Source organism: Mesoplodon mirus, assembly GCF_964341445.2.
Source record: "Mesoplodon mirus genome assembly, chromosome: 7".
Lineage (NCBI taxonomy): Eukaryota > Metazoa > Chordata > Mammalia > Artiodactyla > Ziphiidae > Mesoplodon > Mesoplodon mirus.
The window spans coordinates 80,796,433-80,814,056 of record NC_138983.1 but is presented as its reverse complement, the minus strand read 5'-3'; the positions used below and the strand labels follow the sequence as shown (position 1 = coordinate 80,814,056).

The following is a 17,624-nucleotide window of genomic DNA, read 5'->3' as shown; positions in this document are numbered from 1 at the left end:
ATTTACTGCCCTAGTCCTAGAATCAGCTATTTCTTCAAAGATAACTAGGTCTTTTTAGTGGAGAACAGTATTAGACAGCAGGATCTGGGTGTGGGGTGTGCTAATTGCTGCTCGGATGTCATTGCTTCTAGATCTTCTCAGATGACAGAGCAAAGAGATAATATGTGTGCACATTACCCATGTATACGCACATATCTATAAGTATCTCTCTACATAACCATGTGTATTAAGGTAATATGAAGCAATATTAAGCTAAACATGAATGTATATTGATGTTTCCAACTTTAATCTGTTACCACATAGATCATCTTAGCCTCATCTCTTGCTTATCTTTAAATTTCAACTCCAGCAAAACACTTGGCTTTTAGAAGTATGAAAATCAAATTGTAGCAACTTTGGGAAGCCACATCATCTAGTAGAATAATTCTTAAAGGGCAAGGTGTATATCATCAAATTTTAATTTACAGTCAGCAGTACTTTTTAACATCAAAAGGCCTCCAGACCTCTGCTTCCAAGAAGATGAAATAGCCCATTTCTCCCAGGTTCTCCCACTTAAAACTAAAGCCCTGAACATAACAACAAACAAACATAGGAAGATGCTGAAAGGTGGAAATGAGAAGGCAGACTTAACTAGGGACTTCGGGACTTGAGGAATAACATGGTGATGAGTCCCCTGTGTTTCCTGTTGCTTCCCATACATCCTGGAGAGGGTATTACAGGCACCCCCAATCAATAACCACCAACAGAACAACAGACAAAAAAGCTTCAGAAAAAAACACAAAACCCTGTTCCCCCTAGCCAAAGTATGAGGAAAGGGGTTGCTAAAGACAGAAGACCATTTGGGCAATAATATACACACTACTCGAGCCAAGTGCCAGTGGAATATACACACTACTCGAGCCAAGTGCCAGTGGAATATTGCACCCATCCCCTATGTCCTGTCGTTTCAGTTGGGCCAAGGTAGGATTTGATCTTCCACACCACCCCACTCCTGCCCTCCAGAAGAGCCAGCGCTCTGATTCCCCACCAGGGTTGTTTCAGTGTGGTCCAGTGGTGAGCTGAGCCTCCACCCCTTTCCATTAGCAAACAGACTTTAAAAGGTGGTGCCTGGGCTTCCCTGGTGGCGCAGTGGTTGAGAATCTGCATGCCAAAGCAGAGGACACAGGTTCGAGCCCTGGTCTGGGAAGATCCCACATGCCGTGGAGCAGCTGGGCCCGTGAGCCACAGCTACTGAGCCTGCGCTTCGCAACAAGAGAGGCCGCAACAGTGAGAGGCCCGCACACCACGATGAAGAGTGGCACCCGCTCGCCGCAACTAGAGAAAGCCCTTGCACAGAAATGAAGACCCAACACAGCCAAATAAATAAATAAATTTACTTATTTAAAAAAAAAAAAAAAAGTGGTGCCTGACAGGCTTGTTAACACTGGGCTGCCCTCACACAGTCGTGGGGTCCAATGGTGGGACTTAGCGTCCATCTCTCCCGGACATCAATAAGAATAGGATGTTACAGGTTGGCGGGAGTAGGCACCCCACTAACCCCCGACACATGGTGTCAGTGAGACCCACTGGGGTGCTGAATCCCCAGAACCACCCTGAGGCAACAAGACAGAACGAGACGGCACGAGCAGGGCGAGTCGTCAGTTCTCTTCCTCTTACCCTGGCGTCAGTGGGGCCAGCAGGGAGCTGACCCTCTACCCACACCCGGCATCAACAAGAAGGAATGAAGTGGGAGGAAGGACAGCAAACACTTCACTTCTCCCCTCCCCTGTGTCAAGAAATCTACTGGGGAGATGAACTTCCACTCCTACTAAAAGGCAACACAATGATATTAATGCTCCCACTTTTGGGGGGAAGGGGTCAGAAGGGCCAGTAGGATAGCTGAACTTCTACTTGACCTGTCTGCAGTGAGACAATGTAAGTGCCCACTTTTGCTGGGGTATTGTCAGTAGGGCCCAATGGAAATCTGTACGTAACCCCCCAGTCCTCATACTACGCCTCAAATAGGATGACTTCCTTCTAAAAAGTAATAATAAAACTAAATGAGTTACAGAGTCATATAATAACTCACAATGTTTAGAATACAATGGAAAAATACTCATGACACCAAGAACCAGGAAATCACAGAATAAATGAGAAAAGACAATAAACATACACCAACACTGAGATAAAACATCCATTGAAATGATCAGACAAGGATTTTAAATAAGCTGTCACATAAATGCTTCAATTAGCAATTATGTGTTCCTTGACAGAAATGGGAAAAATAGAAATGTAAACAAAGAACTAGAAGCTATAACAATAAAAACAAATGAGAACAGTAGAACTGAAAAATACAACAATCAAAAAACATTGCTCAAGAATAGAGTGGAGGGCTTCCCTGGTGGCGCTGTGGTTGAGAGTCTGCCTGCGGATGCAGGGGACACGGGTTCGTGCCCCGGTCCGGGAGGATCCCACATGCCGCGGAGCGGCTGGGCTTGTGAGCCATGGCTGCTGAGCCTGCGTGTCCGGAGCCTGTGCTCCGCAATGGGAGAGGCCACAACAGTGAGAGGCCCGCGTACCGCAAAAAAAAAAAAAAAAAAAGAATAGAGTGGAGATTACAAAGCATAGAATCATGAACTTAGAAGAGATCAATACAATGTACCAAATGTACAGAGAAAAATAGACTGAGGGGTAAAGATGGGAGAAAGAACAGGATCTCAAGAACCTGTGAACAGTAACAAAAGCACTAACATTCATATCATCAAAGTTCCAGAATGAAAAAAGAGAGCAAGTAAGACTGAGAAAGTATTCAAAGAAATCATGGCTAAAAAGTTCCCAATTTTTTAGAAGACATAAACACAAATTCAAGAATCTGAACAAACCCAAAGAGGAAAAACGCAAAGATATCCTTGCCAAGACGTGTCATAACTAAACTTCTGAAAAGTAGAGACAAAAAAAATCTCGAAAGTGGACAGGAAGAAACGATGCATTGCTTATTGAGAAACACCAATTCCAATGACAGCATATTTCTTGTCTAAAACTCTGGAGTCAGAAGCATTGACATAACATTTTTCAAGTGCTAAAAGAAAAGAACTCTCAGCCACAAATTCACACTTTTTATCTCCACTTTCTTGTTTGACTTACGTTAATGGAGTACTAACTCATCTTTCTATATCCCGGACTGCCATCACCCTTCTCCAAAAATCTAGTCACAGTATTTCCAGAGTGATCGTTCTGAAAATGAAACAAATGTTTCTTATAAAAATACCTGATTGTGTTATGAAACTTTTCTCTCTTCTAAGTTACCAGTTAAAATCCTTCAATGGATTCCCATCTTTCTTGGAGTAAAATCTCACATCCCAACTCTCTTTGTCCTTTTGGGCTGCTGTAAGATTATACTGCAGGTTGGGTGGCTCATAAACAGCAGGAATTTTTTTCTCACAGTTCTGGAGGCTGCAAGTTCAAGAATAGGGTGCCAGTATGGTCAGATGAGGGCCCTCTTCTGAGTCACAGACTTCTCATTGTAACCTCACATGGCAGAAGAGCTTAGGGAGCTCTGTGGGGTCTCTTTTATAAGAGCACTAATACCTTTATCATTTCCCAAAGGCCCCACCTACTACTACTATCACCTCCGGAAATTAAGATTTCAACGTATAAATTTGGAGGGGAACACAAAGACTAGACCATAGCACTTAGTATACATACATGGACCATTCATGGTCTGGCTTCTACCACCCTCTCCATTGTCTTCTTTTCTTACACTCCAGTGAGCATTTCTTTTTTTTTTTTTTTTTTTTGTGGTACGCGGGCTTCTCACTGCTGTGGCCTCTCCCGTTGTGGAGCACAGGCTCCGGACGTGCAGGCTCAGTGGCCATGGCTCACGGGCCCAGCCGCTCCGCGGCATGTGGGATCTTCCTGGACCGGGGCACGAACCCGTGTCCCCAGCATCGGCAGGCGGACTCTCAACCACCGCGCCACCAGGGAGGCCCCAGTGACATTTCTTATACTGATTATGAATGGAACTCCTTTCTGGACTGATCCTTAACCATTCATTTTCTGGCAAACATGAATTTATCTTCTCTTTTCCTCAAAAATTCACCCTTCCTTCATGTTACATATCCATTTCAATTGCCTTCTACAGGAAGCCCTACTGATATCCCCCATATACTACTGTCCACAGAATGAATTAAGGTCTTACCGTGTGTTTCTATATCACTCTGTAATAATTTTTACAGTAACTATGGATTTTCTTATTTGAGTGTCACAATACATTGACTTCTAGGTGGCACGATAATGATTTTAGTAACAGTAACACTGGTGCCTAGTTTAACCCATGGCATACTTTAGGTGTTCAATAAATGCTTGTTGAATGAGTTAATGAATGAATGAATGGATGGTCAGTTTGAAATCTTAATCATGTTACTTTTCAAAAATCTGTTAAAAAGATACCCACAGTTTTCCAGAAGATTAGGGACTTAGGATCTTCAACTTGATTTAATAGAGGAAATTTTTACTCATACATCATGCTTAAATACCTCAAAGTAAAACCATTAACCCAGGAATTTAAGGTTACCCATTTGGACTTGCAAGCCAATAATTAATATCTCCTGCCCCGACTGTATTAGATGGTTTCACTGCTCCACTCATATCTCCCCAGCACTCATCATTCCAGTATATGCTGATAGACTCATGCTACCACCTGCAATTATCCACCTTAGGGCAGGCCAGAAATGTACAGGAGTTAATGTATCTGGGTGTAGCTTTCAACCAAGGACAGAGGGGACTGGAAGATAAGTACTTCAAGTTTCTCACCAATTCTTGGGATAACTCTGAGACATGTTCTATAGAGTTTCACAGAACTCCCCTGAAGTACTGGCAGCAGTTCCCTGCAGGAGTAATTTATTCAGTAATGCACCTCTGTTGGTTTCCTTCCATGCCTCCATTCTCAATTCCCACTCCACTTCTGAGTTTTCTGGAAGCACCTCCCACATGAACAGTTTGCATTCAAATTATTGCCTCAGGTTCTGCTTCTAGGGGAATTCAATTTATAGCCTCCTAACAATCCAGTGCTCCTTACAGAGCCATCACTGGTACAAGTACCAAGGCATGGCACATTATGTATCACCCCTCCTAAATCCTAATATTTTTAAACAGATAGGAAAGAGCATGACCTTGAAGAGAAAAATCATTTATATGAGAATGGCCAATGGATAAAGGGAAGGAGAGACAGTGCCATTTGTTTTCCATTAATGATAGTGTGAAATTTATGGGCAGATGGTCTAACAGGTGTGACTATAATTTGAGGAGCCTGCTCCCTTGGTTACAGAAGACTGCTATTGTTATTATTATGGAAGCACAACCTCATGACTTTATTGCTTCACTTGATGTAGCCTTTTCCTTTACCCTTAAATCTTTCTACATCACTGAATTGCAGCCAATAGATTTATTTTCTCCCTATGGCTCCATCACAAAAAAAAGACACACATGTGCACACACACAGAGTTTTGTGTATGCCAGTGCTAGAAAAGACAAGCTCATGGTGCATGTATGCAATGGATATTGTACATTACAGGTCTCTGTGAAATAGTCTTCTGCAGGTTCCTATGTTTATTTTATGACTAATTAACTTTAGTAAAGTTAATTTCCTGAAGATCTTGATGAAGACTGAAGAAAGGAAGTAAATTTTAAAGAAAAAGACTTAGAAACTTGCCCTTTTTGCCCTTTCTTTGTGTCTTAATGAACAAAGGATAACTGGGACTTTTTTGAAGTCTTTGCTTGAGTTGAAGACACAAAATGCAACCTGTACTCTTATCATAATATGTTCAGTTTATGAGTACACAAACTTATAAACTGTGAATTTCCCTAAAGTTATTATACCATTTAGAAGATGTTTGCTGGGATGTTTACTTAAAACCAAACAATTGAGGTCTATATGTCCAAATAATTTCCTTCTCTCTTGCTGTCTCCATTTCAGTTTCCTGAGTTTCTGGGAAGGCCTGGTTTCCCCAAAGGAACGATTTCTGGTAGAAGTCTGAAGGTCTGACCCAAGAAAAATAATCCAGTATAGCCAATGAATTGAGGACAAGAAGTTTTCCAATCAGGTAGGAACATTTAATCTCATACATTGCAATCACCTTAAGTAAGGTGTGCTGATAGCTGGATATGATTTAACTTCTTGGAAAAAGATGCATATATAACCTACCCCACAAGGAAGCTGTTCTCAATTCCCTTAGTGGTTGTGGTGTTTATCAGAGAGTGCCTTGGGGGAAGATGAATACAATAACAGTATGATGCTTTTTTTTTCATTTTTAGCTCATTGTTGCCAAGTACCCTTGGTGACCTTGGTGCCTGTGGTTTAATCCCAGGAGGTTAGACATGTGGAACAGCACATTAACCCTTTTTAGTATTTTCTCCCAATACAAATCATTTTTATAGGTTGTCTCCATGGTCTTCTAGTTGCTTATCAAACTTAAGCATCAAGTCTTCTAAGTGAGCAATAGCCCCTGTCAGTGTGAGGAAATCAGCTTGGTTCTTATTGGGGCACATCTTCTTGGTCTTGGCACAAAGTGAGTTCACGTAGGGAGTTAGAAGGAGGAGAATGGGGCATGCGAAAGGGGAGTTCTGTGTTCTCATTTACCTATGCATGTTGAAACTCCACTAACAGTTTTATTTTCATTAGCAATTTGTGATAAAAACTTAGGGTAGGGCTTCCCTGGTGGCGCAGTGGTTGAGAGTCTGCCTGCCGATGCAGGGGACACGGGTTCGTGCCCCCGTCTGGGAAGATCCCACATACCGCGGAGCGGTTGGGCCCATGAGCCATGGCCGCTGAGCCTGCGCGTCCAGAGCCTGTGCTCCGCAACGGGAGAGGCCACAACAGTGAGAGGCCCGTGTACCGCAAAAAACCCAAAACTTACGGTAAAGGGAATAACGAAGCTGTCCCACTATATGGCACGACAAAAGATAGTAGTGACATCAAAATCAGGGCCTATCCATCTCATTTGCAGTTATATACTCAGTGTTTAGCATAGCATTTGATCCCTCATCAGTATTCAATAAGAAGATGCGTGTTGAATGACTTAAGGATGAATTAATGAATGAAAAAAGTTAATATGGTAGAAAATGTGTTTTATCCTTGTATTTTCGTGTGTTGACTTCTGTATTTCAAGACCCAGCACTGTAACTGACACATAGAATATAAGCAGTAAAATTTGTTGAAAGAATGAATGAGTCCCCACAATTCTAAGAAGAATTTTAAGACCAACACAGACCCCATATCTGCCAAGGTCTATGACAGAAGTATCCAGAGAAGAAAGCCTGATCTCAGCTAGTGGTAGAGCTGACAGAATTTATCTAGTTTTAATAATTTACAGCTCATCCCATTACATTTAGGCATAGTACCTACATGAGCCATACAATTAAATGTTGACTGAAAAAAAATGCACAACCTAAAAGTTGAGAATTATGTTTTATTTGGAGGACATACTGAGGACTTAAGTCAGGAGACAGCCTCTCAGATAGCTCTGAGGGACTGTTCTGAAGAGGTAAGGGAGGGTACAGGATATTTAGGGGTTTTTGCCAAAAAAAAAACAAACCCGGTAGTTGGAACATCAACATCTAGCTCCCCCAAGGTAGACTGCAGTGTGTTACCCTTCCCTCGGCCTACCCTGGGGCACCCTGAAGGGCCTACGGGTCTGAGTGTGGCCCAGCAAGCCCAGGGGAGCCGGCGGGTCCTCAGAGTTCTTGTCCTGAAACTGGCGCTGACGCGACGGGGCCACGAGTCTCTAGACACTTACTGCCGTTAAACGGATGCAGAACTGCGACTAAGGCCTCAGGGAACCTGCTTCACGCCTACCCTTCTGGATGCCAAATCAAGACCTTACGGTGAGGCTAGGGCCCCCGTTGAGATTCCCCTTAGCTCTAGAGCAGGGCAGGAAGAGCTGCCACCCAGGACCTGGAAGCACCCTCTTTCTTTCGAGAAAACTCTTTTTTTTCTCAGAGCCATGCCTGCAGGGACTAGAAACACGGCAACAACAGTGTTTTTCAGTTTTTTTCCGGCTGCAAGAATGGAGCTTTCAAAATGGGAAAACCAGGCTTTTCGCTATAGACGCCATGTGTAGATTGACACGCAGCCTAAATACGTGTGTTTTCTAACAAGTAAAAGAGACACAAGCTACCCACTGTGCCCTAAACTGAATCAACTTTTTAAAGCAGGGTGTTCTGCGACTAGCGAACGGCCTCAATGAAGGAATGCCTTCGGTCGGCCGAGGGGCCTGTGTATCTTCCAGTATCCGGCAGTGTTACACGAAGAACTGTTCTTTAGTTGAAGTTGCAGTGCAAGCTGAATTTCCCCTTGAGGTATGGTGACTTCATGTATGAGGTCCGGGGAAGAATTGCCTTCCTCCCCTTTGAAGTCCCAAACCACTACACCCAACATGTTTGTCTTTAGTTGAAAGTGGTATTTAAGGTGAGGATTTCAGCCATTTGGGAGATTTACTGAGTTCTCCTGGGTCTCTTCCATGTATACATATTATTAAATTTTGTTTGATTTTCTCCTGTTAATCTTAATCTGTCTCATGTCAATTTAATTCCTAGACTAACCAGAAAAATCTAGAAGGGTACAGGAAACTTTCTTCCTGCCCAACAGGCATTATAGTGCAGGGTACATTGCCTGCCTTTGAAAGCATCTGAACTTCTACACATTGAGAACCCTCTCCTTTCCATGCCCCTTTACCATAGGCATAAAGATTTCTGTGCACATCGAGGCTGAGAAGAACTCCTGAGTCCATCATTGTTTCTCCAGGCAGTCATGAAGACTGTCAGAGAGGAAGAACTTTTCCTCTGCCCTTCTGTAGGCAAATGGAGTCGGGGGTCCCCAAAGAAAAAGAATCAAATATAACTTTTTGACATAAGAGAAGCCATTTTAAGCCTAAATCATTTGTGATCTCAGCCTGGTCATGATGCTTGCTCTTGAACAGGTCTCAGTAATTAATGATCTTGTGAAATAAAATGGTCCCTTACCATCTGGTTCTATAAGAATGAAGTCACTAGCCACTGTAGTCTCTGACCTTGACAAAAAAGTAATCACTTGATCTAAAAGAGAACTGGAGATTTTTCTTTGAGCCAAATTTGAGGATTATAACCTGGGAAGAGCATCTCAGAAAACTCTGAAAACTGTTCTGCCCATTAGAAACCCAGGGAGGTGTATAAGTTTTTTTTGAGACCGAGGGCTGTACATCAAATGACATGTTATTGAACGTTTACATAATTCAGATCTAAGTGCCATCCTGCTGGTCATGTAACCCCTTACAAGGTCAAGAAGAAATGTTATCTCTTAAGGAGGGAGTTGTCTTGTTGATGTTAGGAGAATGTTGCTCTTTATGGTTGAGCAAGTGTCCCCGCCTATGGGGGAGGTTTGGTCAATGTATAATGCAGATGCACAATGCACAGTGTGGGGAGAGAGGAGACCAAAGGGCAGAGAAGAATTTATGTTTAAATTTCTCTTGTCTTGCCATAAAATATAAATTTTGTTTCACAACCTTCAACACACCCTGAATGGAATTCAGGACAGAGATCAGGAATGAGGCAGTCTATGCTCTGGGAAAACCCGGCAGAACAGGCCTTCAGATAGTTGGATATTTTCAGAAGATTTTATGAGCCCAGTTTCTTTTATCTTCTCATATCTAGAAAAGCACTAAAATCATTAATGGAGACATCTGCTCCTTGTGACTAGCAGCCACCATTTCGTGACTAGCAGCAAATTTCTGCCAAAATGTGTCCCTGATTCCATGTGTCCCCCTTCACCAAAATCACATACATGCTGACCTTCCCCCTAACTCTTTCAAGCAGTTCCTCAGAGCTATCTGAGAGGCTGTTTCCTTGGCTATAGTCCTCATTTTGCCCCAAATAAAACTTAACTCACAACTCTCAGTTTGTGCTTTTTTTTTTTTTTCAGTTGACAGTTTAAAACTTTCCCAATTTGGCTGTTCAAGGAGCCACCATTTTGGGAAAATCCCTGGTGTTCTCCTTACTTGCTGCAAGTAATAAACCCTTCCTTCTCCTGCCCTTTGGCTTGGTTGTGTCTTTTGGCTCAACAAAAGAAGTGTTTCAGGTAACACTTTTAGCTGGTCTAAGAATTAAATTGACGTGAGACTGATTAACAGGAGAAAATAAAACAAAAGTTTAATAATATGTATATCTAGGAGTCATTTTTGGCCTAAGCCATTTTGCAATGTAAGCCTGGCCAGGATGCTTGCCGTTGAAAGGGTCTCAGTAATTAATGATCTTAAGGGAACAAAATAATGCAGAATCAAAGGACTGTTTTCAGGTAAAAGAAGTAACAATAACAAAGATAATTGTAAAGACTCCCAGTTCTCTTTCAATGGTAAAGATTAGCCTGATCAACTGGGAACATAAGGAATGATGATATTGACCTTTTCTGACCCTCATGACTTCAGTCCACTAAAGCTTGGACTCTGTGGACCACCCAAACCCCTTCATGAATATGCATATACCCTTAGCTTAAAAATTCCCCAATTTTGCTGTTCAGGAAGACACTGCTTTGGGAAAGACCCCCGGTGTTCTCTTTACTTGCTGCAAGTAACAAATCCTTTCTTCTCCCAATCTTTGTTTTTGTTGTGCCTTTCAGCTTGACACCCACCAAGAGGCAAACCCGGGTTTTTGGGTAACATTAGCTCTTTGGCTGGCAATGAAAATGACATAAGGCAGATTAACAAGAGACAATTAAATTATTATGTGCACATGGGGAATTCACATAAGTATGAAGAATTCCAAAGACAGCAAGACAAGGTGACATATATATATTCTTGACTAAAGAGAAGTGAAACTGAGCAGGACCCTGTGGGGCTCCTGGGCACTAAAGTCTTTCTGTGTCCCCCATTTCTTGTTTGCAGGGACTAGGCTTCAGCCTCCACAACCTTCCCTGAATTCCAAAGGGTAGGGTCAAATAGTTGCTAATCAGGGAAGGGAGGGGCTGCAGAGACAAGGGAGGAACTGTCAAGAAACAATAGTGCAGCTTTGGGACAAGATCCTGGTTCTGCCTCAAGGGAAACATATACCAATAACTGAGCTCTTCTACAGAACTAAAACCCCCAACAAATGGAAGATGTTAACTACTTGATGAAGCATCCTTCATTCTAGAGAGAAGGTCACGGTTTGATAACCTTGAGAAGCATAGAAGCTCATCAGGAGACCACCTGAGGCCAGCTTAAAGGATTGCAGGCCCTGAACACACCATAATCCTTATCAGCAACCCTGACCTTGAACCATTGCTATAAAACTCCTCACCAAATCCCCCCAGGTTGGGACACACAGTTTTGAGGGCATTAGCCTGCTGTGTCCCCCTTTGCCTGGCAACACAATAAACCTATTCTTTTCTACTTCACCCAAACTCTGCCCCCGAATTCGATTCCATACCAGCGCACAGAGGCCAAATTTCGGCATCAGAAGGAGGTATGGGTCTGAAATTTCAAGGGGAAGTAAGGTAATTCACAGGAAGTTAAAAAGAGTTAATGTTTGGTAAACAAATGTTTGCTGATCCATCCAAAGACAATGAGCCACAGAGAGAATTTTTTTTTTGCGGTACGCATGCCTCTCACTGTTGTGGCCTCTCCCCTTGCAGAGCACAGGCTCCGGACGCACAGGCCCAGCAGCCATGGCTCATGGGCCCAGCTGCTCCGCGGCACGTGGGATCTTCCCGGACCGGGGCACGAACCCGTGTCCCCGGCATCGGCAGGCGGGCTCTCAACCACTGCGCCACCAGGGAAGCCCCACAGAGAGGATTTTGATCAAATGGGCTTTTCAATGTTCCTCCTGTTCTACCACACCTAATATTATACTACATTTATCTCTAGTGATAGCTTCTTCCTGGGACAGGCCCCCTGTCTTAAATTATTTTAGGCAGTAAGGGGGAAGTTCAAAGGCTCTTCCTGAGTCTTTTGGGCCTGATTGTTTTCAGCTCAAAATAATCCACATGCCATAGTGGCACATCTTGTGGTGGCCTGCACTTAGACCCATTGGCTCCCACGTGCAAATGAGAACCATGCAATGACTCAGGGAGAGCCCTGAGCACATTATTCAGATAGACACCAACATGATGCAATTTTTCTTCGGTGTGTTCAGTGAGAGAAAGCAATCCAAGAGGCACTGCCCTTTTACTTTGGGGGAGGTTGAAAGTCCCTTCTTGGAAAGGAAAAAGAAGTACTTTTAGAGCATTGAGAAAACCTAAAACCTGTGAGTCAATTTTTTTAAGTGCAGAGTTAATTTTACCCAAATGTGTTTTCTTAAAAATTGCAACCAGTCAAGATCAGTCTCTTCGAGGGGTGTACCAGTTGTGATATTTGCTGACTTTACACTGTTCTGAAGTTGAGGACACCTGCCCTCTACTCAGTTAGTGTTTATTTTTATTAACTTTTAAAGCTGTTTTAAGTAGGAGATCTTTTACTGGAGCCTGAGGATTGATAACGTTAACCCCTGTGACACTGCTCTGTTACCTCACATCAACCAAAGAATTGTGCAGGAGCTGATCACATACCCTGTGATTCCCCTCTCTCACCTGGTATTTAAAAATGCTTTCATGAAACCCATCAGGAAAGGGGGTTCAGGGGTTTTGAGCACTAGCTGACCTGAACTCCCTGCCTGGCACCTGCAATAAACGCTGCACTTTCCTTCGCCATAACCTGGTGTCAGTAGATTTGCTTTACTGCACGTGGGAGAGCAGACCCACGTTTTTGTCATCAGCATATTTATATATATTATTATATATTGTAGGCAATGGAGATATTTTACTTCTTTCCTATTGTGCTGTTTTATTTTTTAACTGAGTTAACCATGAAAGTCAATTTTTGTTGATAGAGGAGAAAAGGTACAAATTAATGAGCTATAGTTAAAAATTTAAAGCTTTTAAAATGCTTGTTATTTATAATGAGATTTATATAATAGAGAATTAGGAAATAATTCTGTATTTAAATGGTTCGATTGTGATTGTGGAACATGAAATTGGTAGTCCACAGGACATATACTAAATTTTCACCCTTAGTGATACTGTATTTGTACTGTCCATGTCAAGCTAAAATGTTGTTTTTCAACAGTCTTTAGCAAACATATCTTAGTTTTATTATTCAGAGGGAATATAGGAGCTCAATTTGATATAGGGAACTTGAGCATTCCATCAACATGAATTTGAAGAATACACTAAGAATATCTTCTACATTACATTGGAGTAGTGAATTCCTGGTAATTATTTAGGGAATTCTTTTGAAAAATATAGTCACCAGGGGCCAATAATTGAATTCTATTGAAATATAGAGATAGATATTAATAAGAATGGAAAATCATATTTTCATTTTATATTGCCCATATCTTCATTTTATTTGTAGTTTTTGAAAGTTTGCAAGAGAAAGATATCAGAATTTATACTTCATTCAGCAGAATCCCTTGGACCAAATGATCACACACTCAGAATACATAAGTGGAGACATTACTGACTGTGGCCCAGGAGACAAGGACAAGACCTAGAAAAGACACAGTAAATAATGGAGGGAAAGAAAGATTGGAATAGACAGGCATTTCTCTTAATGAAAAATGTTAACAGTAGAATCCTTGAGGGAGAATCTTTGAAAACATTGGATTTCTATAACAATAAAAAATTGAGTCCCAAAGTACAATGATGATACAATGATAACAATAATGAATAAATAGGATAAAGAAATTATATGTTAACTGGCATACATTCCAGGCGATGATCAGACTCCTGCAGAAACCCGGGCTTTCTGGCCTTTAATTCCCCTTGAGCAGAACTGCAGCGCCCCTGTCCCCAGCCTTCAGCCATCACCTCCAGGACTACAGAGGCAGAGTCCTGGCCCTCAAGTCAGGCTGCCTCACTGACTTGAATGCCCATGGAAAAGGGAACATTGATCCTGACCTGAGACACAGCCCTCAGATGTTTGTAAGCTGGAAAGTCTGCATCAGACTTCCTCCTTGCATCTCTCTAGGGTGAACTAGGGAAAACAAAACGTCCCAAAACCCTTTCCCACAGAAGAAGTCTGGGAAAAAACACATGACGATCTTGGCCTCGGTGCCAGGTGAGGCTGATATAACTAGAGCACACCTTCTCCTGGGTTTGGTACCAGAATCCAGGGCCCTGGTGGGAGGACCTGGGCTCTGCCCTGGGTTCCATGGACACAGACAAGCAAGTGTGATCTCAGCAACCTTCAAGGACCCAGATGTGAGAAAGAGGCAATGAAGACACGATGGCTGCTTCAGGGTGGCTTGGTGTCAGCCTAGAACAGCTGGACTTCATAAGGAATAACACACTGTGGAGGGAAATAATAAAGAATTTATAATAGGAACAGAAAATCGTTTTATTTGAGCCAAGCTGAGGGCTATAATCTGGGAGGCAGCCCCTCAAAAGGCTCTAAGGAACTTCTCCACTGAAGCATGGTAGTCTTGTACTTTATCAGAACAAAGAACATACATCCAACATGACAGGGGTCTATTCCTTGAAGATTTCAAAAGAGACAGATTGAGGACATGTGTAGTGAGACAGTGGGATCCTGGCACGTGGGAAAGGAGCCTCGTCTTCGAGAGGGTGTGAACATGGGCATCGTAAGAAGGGAGTCACTTATCCTTCTGTTTGAATCAGGCATTTCTTTTCCTTAATGGTTAAAGCAGATGTGCTGCGTGTGCTTGACAGGCTCTTTCAGTTCACACAGAGTTTACACTGAACCATGTATAAGCCTAAATGACTTCCCCATACCTCATTACGTGAAAAATTTCTCCCTCAACACTATAATTTGGGGCTTGACTGATCTTGGCGATAAACCAGACACATAATACCCTCAGCTCTCTAGGCCTCTCCACCTGCAGATCCTGCTGTATCCTCCCCCCAGGGCACAGCACCACAAGAGGGTGTCAGGTGAGGGGTTTGGGACTCAGAGAACTGACTCCCGAAAGTGTTTCTGTTTTCCAAGATAAATAACAATACAGTTTGGATTCTAAAAATCATCCAAATAAGTGAAAAAAAAAAAGCTAGACCAACAGTGAATCACAGCGTTTTTCATAAGATAAATGAATGTTATATAATGAAAGAGTAAATAGAGCCCAGAGGCTTTACTATGTAAAATTAAAATGGAGTTCAGTAGTGTTTAAAACACATCCAAAGGTTCACATTTATGAGCTGCAAGTCCAGCTGTATTCCACAAGAATTTAGGCAAATGCATGAAAGATGAGTTATGAGTAAAGCACTATCCCCAAACTGTGGGTGTGGGGAAACTCATCCTAGCACTTTGTGCAGAACTAATACATTGCAACCATATCTGGTTTCAAAACTGATATTTTCTGCAACTAAAAAGGCAGAAATAAGCTAAATAAGCTACCTATCCCCCCTTTGTCCTTCAGTTATTAATTAAGACTCCTATTTCTTCCTCTCTTATCTATTTTTTAAATTCCAATTTCAAATGCCAAAATATTCAGCTATTATATATGATATTGTTCTCTTAATTTAGTCTCTACACAGCCTGAAATTTCTTTTTAATTTCCCTATTATATAATTAGTTTTATATTCATCAATTATGTGATATTTCCAGCAGGTACTGAGCTTTTATGCTCCAAATGTATGCCCTTCCATACTTTAATGCACTTAAATATACTTTATACTTTTACATCAATTTAAAAGGTAATCTATTGAGTGCAAATTCTGTCTTCAGCATTTTGTTGGGGTCAGCAGTGGGGAGAGAAAATGTAGAAGAGGGAAAAGACATGGCTTATTGTTCTCAAAAGAAGTTACAGAGAAACCTCTGACTTCCTTATCAAAAGGAGGCCCATTTCTTTTTCAATGTCTTTTCTTTTTTTTTTTTTAATTTATTATTTATTTATTTATTTATTTATGGCTGCATTGGGTTTTCGTTGCTGTGCGTGGGCTTTCTCTAGTTGGGGCAAGCAGGGGATTCTGTTCGTTGCGGTGTGAGGGCTTCTCATTTTGGTGGCTCCTCTTGTTGCGCAGCACGGGCTCTAGGCTCATGGGCTTCAGTAGTTGCAACGTGCGGGCTCAGTAGTTGTGGCTCGCGGACTTAGTTGCTCCACGACATGTGGGATCTTCCTGGACCAGGGCTTGAACCCGTGTCCCCTGCACTGGCAGGCGGATTCTTAACCACTGTGCCACCAGGGAAGCCCTCAATGTCTTTTCTATTGACTTCAAATCTATCGGGCTTTAAAATTATTTGTGTGTGTGTGTGCTCATATTCTGACTGTCTCGCACAGCAGATTGTGAGTTCTGTGAAAGTGAGGCAGGAGATAGATGGGCCGCAGGGTAAGCAGCAGGAGTTCATTCCCTCTGGACAGAAACTCCAAAATATCAATAACAGGGCAATCGAGAAAGGAGGCTGTGCCCTGCCCAGATAAGAGATAAAAGACTAGATGTTCCTCATTCTCGTAGTCAAGGAGACCTTCCCAGCGACACATGTGCAGAAGGGTTCCTTGGAGGTCAAAAAGGGAGAGGGCACCACCCCATAGTAAGTGATGTCAACTACCCATAGGCCTCTTCGCTAGCATCCATCTTGGCTAAGAGATGCACATGAACACGGGAGGACCCTGAGGTATACCAAATATGGACTCAGAACCAGGCAAAGCAAGATGATTGGTCAAAGGAAACCTGGAAGAAATTCCCCATAAAAGTGATTCAAACTACCCTGCGAGCGCAACTCTCTCTCTGAGCCCGCCCATGTGTCTATCCACATGTATTCTTTGTCCTCCTAATAAACACTTTACTTGTTTCACTACTTTCCATCTCTGTGGAAATTCATTTCTACACAGCAGACAGGCCAGGACCTTGTCACTGGCCACTAGTCCCTGGTGGTCTAGTGGCTAGGATTTAGTGCTTTCACTGCCCCGGCCTGACTTCAATCTCTGGCCAGGAACCAAAATCCTGCTTCAAGCAGCTGCAGGCTGAGGCCACCTGAGATGAAAACAGGGGCAATGTTTATCTTGTTTAAGGTCATGTCTTGTTAAAAAACAAAATTCAACTGAGTAAATTCGAAAATCTGATTGGCCTTATTTGATGCTTTATGAATTGGGCAGCATCTCATCTAGTAAATAGAAGGGCACTTTGAGAAGTTACACAGAGTGGAAGGTTTTTATAGAAAGGAGGGTGGGCAAGAAAGTCATTAGCAAAAGAAAAAAAAGGTTATTTGGGACCAGTACTATCTTCTCTTTGTAGGGAAGGGAAGCCTTGAGTTTTATCTTGCAGATTGCCTCTTCTTCTTGGGTTGGGGGAGATGGAGAGGGCCCCTGTGATAGATTACCACATTGGTGCTGACCAGAAGATTCCAGATTTCAGAATTAAGATAACATTTCTGGTGAAGGTCGAAATTGCAAGTAGGTTAGGTATTAAATATATGCGTGGTATCGTGGGCTTCAGCACAAATGAAACCATTTTGTGTCAGTGGTTTTCCTCCTTAATAGTCCCTAATGCAGAACTAGCAGAAACACAACAAAGATTTGTGAAAAAGTAAATGAGTGCCTAACTCAATTGGTCAACTGGTGTAAAGAATGTGGCATAAGAATAAAAAGATCTAGAGAGCAGATGAAAGAAGCTTTTGTTTATATTTTTAAAAGGAATGTCTTCTGTGTTT

At 42.3% G+C, this 17,624-nt stretch overlaps 1 long non-coding RNA gene across 1 annotated transcript in view; it reads left to right on the top strand.

Moving 5' to 3' along the window:
• LOC309807110 overlaps positions 1-17,624 on the top strand; it is a 92,415-nt gene that overhangs the window by 58,200 nt on the left and 16,591 nt on the right. Inside the window, exon 2 of the long non-coding RNA XR_014294510.1 lies at positions 5,954-6,080. This is a non-coding gene — a long non-coding RNA (uncharacterized lncRNA). The remainder of the gene's footprint in view (positions 1-5,953; positions 6,081-17,624) is intronic.